A 6805-nucleotide genomic window follows, 5' to 3' on the forward strand; every position below is an offset into this window, starting at 1 on the left:
CAAAGTCTGCTCTGATAATACTAGCTACATATTTTATGTAGAATAATTTCCCTTCTCCCCAAGCACCTCAAATATCTCCCAATATAATGGATTGCTGAAGAGGGGGAGGATTAAAGCCACCAGAGGAATTGTCTGTGGTGGGATTATAAATAACACCAGTGTAGTATCAAACTTATCTTCTCCTCCCTTGACTCATCTCTTCCTCAACAGTTGTCATCTTTTTGAGTGACAGTCCCCACTGTAGTTTTGCTGGGTCTAAGGATTCCTCCATGGCTTTCCTGCTTTGCTTTCAGTGCCCTGATCCTCACTGCATCACCTGAGCGTAGTGACAAGCTGCAAAACTCTGTAGTGCTCATTCCAGGGAAGCATCCAGCATTAAGCTAATAAAGAGCAGATGTGAGAGGAAATGAACTTCAAGCTGAAGGCTTTGGTTACATCCTGAGAGCCAGGTGCTGTGCAGCTCTGAGCATCTCTCCTCTCCACAGCCAGCAAGAGGGTAGAATCATAGAATCAGGCAGGGTCAGAAGGGAGCACAAGGAGCAGCCAGTTCCAACCCCCCTGCCATGCCCAGGGACACCCTACCCTACATCATGCTGGCCACAGCCTTATCCATCCTGGCCTTAAACACCTCCTGGGATGAGGACTCAACCACCTCCCTGGGCAACCCATTCCAGCCTCTCACCACTCTCAAGGTGAAGAACTTCCTCCTCACATCCAGGTAGCAGAAGGGCAATCATTTCTCACCAGGGGAAAACCAGCACCACTCAGTCACACACTGCAGCCACATTCCCAAACGTTCATGAAGCAACCAGGAAAAGAAAACCACCAACACATTTCTTTAAACCTCTTTGCTCTAGGAGAACTAGAGGGAGGGAGGCACCACAGTGCTTTTTATGCTCCCCCATTCCTTACTGGGTCCAGTTCACAGCCAGCAGGTTTAAATGAAGGGCTCCTGGGTTTTGACCTCTCCACTTCCAGCAGCAACCACCAGATACAAGAAACCTTAACGAATTCCCAAAGGCTTCTGGTGGGAAATGGGCTTTCTAATGGTCATTTTTCTAAGAGGCTTGGTAATCTACACAGGTCACACATTGGGCAACTAAACCCAGGGGATCCAAGATCATCTATTCCCTTTTGAAGCACTTGGCCATAAATAATCCAGGTATCCTTGACTACAGAGAGCCTCCTGCACAGAGCTGATTCCAATCCCATGGACAAACCTCATCCATCTTCACCTTTTCCTCACTTTCTTTGCTGGTGAGCAAGGGAGCTGGGAGCAAATATTGCCTTTGGATTAATCCTATAAATAATTTTGATTAAAAAAGGATTTCCTTCTCTTGGAAATTAATTGTAAATCATCCTCTCCTACGAGCCAAAGGTTTATCCCTCACCTCCCTGGCCCTGGCACTGAGCATATTTTACAGAGGTTTCTGTGCCTTGAAGTGACCTTGTTAAATCTCACTGGCAGTTTCTTTCTGCATCATTGGGCCATAACTAAATTTCCATCAGCTCCTCTGTGTATTTGGAAGGCAAAGTCTTCCACTGGTACATGTGCAAGGGGCTCAGCCTGACGGAGACAAAAGATGCCATTTAAAGGCTTTAATGATATTTTTTTCCTCTTTACTGTGGGAGAAAGCTGTGACTCCAGCCTGATTCTCAGGCACCAGAATCTGAGCCTTATTATCAGTGTTATTATTATCATTATTATTATTTACAGTGTTAGATATTATTATATACAAGGCCAAGTGCAGGGTTCTACACTTTGGCTACAACAACCCCAAGCAGCACTACAGGCTGGGGACAGAGTGGCTGAGAGCAGCCAGGCAGAGAGGGAGCTGGGGGTGCTGGGAGAGAGGAGCTACAGAGGAGGCAGCAGTGCCCAGATGGGCAGCAGAGCCAATGGCATCCTGGGCTGGCTCAGGAGCAGTGTGGGCAGCAGGACAAGGGAGTTTCTTGTGCCCCTGTGCTCAGCACTGCTCAGGCCACACCTGGAGTGCTGTGTCCAGTTCTGGGCTCCTCCATTGCAGAGAGATGTTGAGGTGCTGGAAGGTGTTTGGAGAAGGGCAGCAAGGCTGGGGAGGGGCCTGGAGCACAGCCCTGTGAGGAGAGGCTGAGGGAGCTGGGGGTGTGCAGCCTGCAGCAGAGGAGGCTCAGGGCAGAGCTCATTGCTGTCTGCAGCTGCCTGCAGGGAGGCTGTAGCCAGCTGGGGTTGGGCTCTGCTGCCAGGCAGCCAGCAATAGAAGAAGGGGACACAGTCTGAAGCTGTGCCAGGGCAGGTTCAGGCTGGATGTGAGGAGGAAGTTGTTGTCAGAGAGAGTGATTGGCATTGGAATGGGCTGCCCAGGGAGGTGGTGGAGTGGCTGTGGCTGAAGGTGTTGAAGCCAAGCCTGGCTGGGGCACTTAGTGCCATAGTCTGGTTGGTTGGGCAGGGCTGGGTGCTAGGTTCAGCTGGATGATTTTGGAGGTCTCTTCCAACCTGGTTGATTCTGTGATTCTGTTATTGTTGTTATTATTATTATTGCTGTTGTTGTTATTATTATTGTTGATGTTGTTAATATCTTCCTTTGACAAAAAACCCAAATGTGGCTAATTTGAGGAACCCAGATGTTCCAAAACCTGAATGCAAACATTCAGCTACTGAAGGCTGCAGGGGGAACCAAACAGAACCAAGGCAGTGGTTTCCCCCAGGGTGTTCAGTGAAATCTCAGACTTGTCCTTGGAATAAGGGCAAGGCAGTAGCAAGCTCAGGTTCAAGTGTTTAAGTAGAATTCCATGGGTTTGCAAGGATCTGGTGACTCCTGAATCCCATGTCTTGCATTCTGAGCTCCTGCAAATCTCATCCCTATTTTGCCCTGTCTCTGAGAGTTTTCATCTGATAGAAGGCACTGACAGCTGGGGGTGGAAGGTCCCTGAGAGCTGAGTGTCTGCATATAAACTGTGCCTGACCCCCTCATGTTCAACAGGGACAAAATCCAAGTGCTGAAGGAGGCAGAGGCAGGCTGCACTGATGGGAATCCTAGGACTGCCTGTCTGCTTTGGATTTGCCCTCTCTTTCCATGATCTTGTCTTGGATGTCACTGCCAGCTCTCCAGGGCAAGCCCTTGGCCTCTCTTTATCTTGTAAAATGTCATCTGCATGTTTGAATCTACAGACATGAGACATCATAATGATAATATCTCCTCACTCATTCCCTCTTTGGGCTTGACACAGGGGACAAAGCCAGCTGATGGAATGCCTGAGCAACAGCATTCAAAGGTGATCTGGCTTTTTTTACCCCCTTGCCTCCATTCCTGGGATAAAGAAGATTTCTCTCTCCTATTCCTAACTGCTTTGGCATCCAGAGAGACTTCAGGTGGAGCAAAAGCAGCAGGAAAAAACCCAAGAGTGAAAGAGGAGAGATCTCCTTTCAGAGAAATGTGCACTGAAATGAGCAGAGCAGAGTTGGAGGGACATGCAAAGCTGCTTCTCAGCTCGACCTGCCTCTGGGGAAATCTGCAAGGTACTGCTGGCCTCACCAGAGTGACTCTGATTTATTCATATGGATTTCAGCTTGGCTCTCAAGTGCCAGAAGGCTTTAAAAGACAGTTTTAACTAAATCAAACATTTTTTTACTGCCTAAGAGACTTCTGACCGTGCATAGAAACTGAGACACCTGCATGGGAGTGAAAAGGGAAGGGAAAAAGCAAGTGGAGACCTGATGATCCCCATGGTTATGAAGCCCAGGCTTCTCCCAGGCTTCTGTCCTCCTTGGAAGCTGGCTGATGGGTTTCCAGTCATACCCTACTACTGCAGCCCCTTTGTATCTCCTGGAGCATCCTCAAAGCAGTGAGCAAACTCTGGGGACAAAGGCAGTGTCACAGCTTTACAGCAACTGCAGCATCCACAGCAAGAAACCAGCTGTCCGCTGGTAATGAGCAACACAACCGACACGAGATGCTCCAAAGCTGCATCACCCTGATGGTTCCCTTCCAGACTGGTTTCCATCACAAAGCACTCTCAGTGAGCAGACAAAATTGGCAGTCCTGGCCTGGGTACTCAAGGCTACCACAGACACAAGTCCTCCAGCCAGGGCACCTCAGCCCTAACTCAGAACAGCCCCCACAGTTCCAGGCACGCAGAGGTGCTCAGTGGGGCATGGAGCAGCCCACACATGCACTTCCCAGCAGGGTGGTATGGCTAATGAAACATCTCTGCCTCTTCTCCATCAGCTGATGAGGATCTGAACCCAAGCACAAGAGCCCTGATGCATTAGCCTATTGTGCTGCCTTTTGATTCTCATGCATTACTGAGCTGGGAGTGAAGGGAGCTCAGCACGTTACAGGATTAGCTCTGCAGTGAAGCTCTCTGGAGCATTCAGTTCTATTTACCTCTCTATTTACCTTTGTCTCCTGGCTGGTTCCCACCTCTCCTCCAGAGCATCTTTCATCCCCTTCTCTGACCACCAACGAGCACTAAGCCAGACATTTCTTCTCCTCTTCCTGTTCCCCACTCAGACATATCCCAGGAATTTCTGAATGAGGATCATTATTAATAAAGCAAGAGGAGGAGTTGTGGTTTTGGCTGTGCTAAGAACAAAACAACCAACCAACAACCCAACAAACAAAGTGAGGCAGCCACTGGAAGCAGAGAGAAAGCAAAGAGTGATTTGCCATTGGAATGGGCTGCCCAGAGAGGTGGTGGAGTCACCATCCCTGGAGGTGTTCAAGAGAAACCTGGATGAGGCACTTAGTGCCATGGTCTGGTTGATTGGCCAGAGCTGGGAGCTAGGTTCAGCTGGATGATCTTGGAGGTCTCTTCCAACCTGCTTGACTCTATGATTAAGGCTCTCAGCTCTACAACTATTAAAGACCTGATGTTACAAACCAGATGAAACCTCTGCATCTTACTTGTAAGTGTCAGACTTCCTTGCAAAGAGCCCGTGGTGAACAAGGAGCCAGCTTTGGCTTCTCTTGAGATCCAAGGAGATGCATTTCTAAATCAGAGAACAGAAGCATGTCTCTCCAGACAAGTTTGTTCTCCAAGGATAGCTTTGGTTTCACTCTTCAGCTTTGTAGTTCTAAATTAGGCTCTTGTCCTTCCTCACCAGAGGGCAAATGCTGCCCAGTTTATTTGCTAAAGAAATCTGGAGTTGACTCATTGGCAAATCCTTTCCTTTCTCTCCCCATAATCAGCACCAGCTACAGACCTCATCTTCCCAACCAGCACAAAAGGGCACTGAATGCAAAAAGCAGAGCAAGGTTTGATGAGATCCACAGTGTAATTAGCCAGGTGAAGTGGCTCAGTAAGTTACAACTTCCTCTCATTGCTGCCTACAACTACCTGGAGGGAGGCTGTAGCCAGGAGGGGTTGGGCTCTGCTGCCAGGCAAGCAGCAACAGAACAAGGGGACACAGTCTCAAGCTGTGCCAGGGGGGGTCTAGGCTGGATGTTAGGAGGAAGTTGTTGTCAGAGAGAGTGATTGGCATTGGAATGGGCTGCCCAGGGAGGTGGTGGAGTGGCTGTGCCTGGAGGTGTTGAAGTCAAGCCTGGCTGGGGCACTTAGTGCCATGGTCTGGTTGGTTGGGCAGGGTTGGGTGCTAGGTTGGACTGGCTGAGCTTGGAGCTCTCTTCCAACTTGGTTGATTCTATGCTGTACACCCCAGGCTATGAAGTTCTGTGGTGCATGCACCAGCCAGCCAGCTGGAGAGCAGGACCTTCTCCAGCCACCCCCTGGTTGAACTGCTGGAACTCATGAGATGCCACTCTGATTTGAAGCCCTTGATCCCAGTGTATAGACATGATCTAGAATAACATCCATGCCAGGCATGAGCATGCTGAGCCAGGTGTGGAGATCAGAGGAGAGCAGAGCAATCCAGGCTTTCTGATGTCTGCTCCAAGTGCTGCTGTGGGGGCAAGGATGAGATTTTCCAGAGACAGAGCATGCTGCAAGCTTTTTCTTGATGACTTCAGGCTTCAGTTCCATGCCCACACCAGTGTGAATGCGATCTGTGCCCTCTGGGCAAAAATCAGCACTAAAAAAATGCAGTCAGTGCAAAGAACTCGGTCATAAATATTGTGCTTGGCAGCAAGCTTGGGCCATAAATATTTCCTTGCCTAACCAATAGGAAATGATAGCTCTTAAATCTCAATTAGAGTTGAGTAGCAACTGGCTCACACTCATTGGCACCAAGGTCCTGCCTTGCTTCTGCAGGAAATAAGGGCAGCTTTCCCACAGCTTCTGCAGCAGCCCTCAAACCCTCATTTCTGGGGATCACCCAAATTCAACAGCATTTTGTCCTTCTGGAGCTTGGAAAAGCTGGGATGAAAAAAAAAAAACACCCCCACACCAAAACACACCTCCTTAAGCTCCACTGCCAAGCTTGCTGCAGTAGATGCTGTAGTGAAAGTTCTATTCCAGCTTCTTGGTTTTCCATCAGTCTCCTCACTGCTGGCTGGGGTCATCTCTATGTAGCTGACAGATATTCTTGGGATGTGAGTTTTCAGAAGGATTGGTCCCCCCCCAAAAAAAAAGAGGAAGAAAGATTTGGAAAAAGGAAAAAAGGAAAAAGGAAAAGCCTGGCTGAGGCACTTAGTGCCATGGTCTGGTTGATTGGACAGGGCTGGGTGCTAGGTTGGACTGGATGAGCTTGGAGCTCTCTTCCAACCTGGTTGATTCTATGATTCTACCTGTGCTGCCTCTCATTCTGCCAATGATGATGCCAGGGCTGGCATGGCCACAATTCCCCTCCCACCATGATGTCAGCAGAGCTTGGAATTAGCATGAAGCTACTTGGACATATTTCTGATTCAATTCTTCCTCTTTTGGC

Source organism: Pogoniulus pusillus, chromosome 29 (assembly GCF_015220805.1).
Source record: "Pogoniulus pusillus isolate bPogPus1 chromosome 29, bPogPus1.pri, whole genome shotgun sequence".
NCBI lineage: Eukaryota > Metazoa > Chordata > Aves > Piciformes > Lybiidae > Pogoniulus > Pogoniulus pusillus.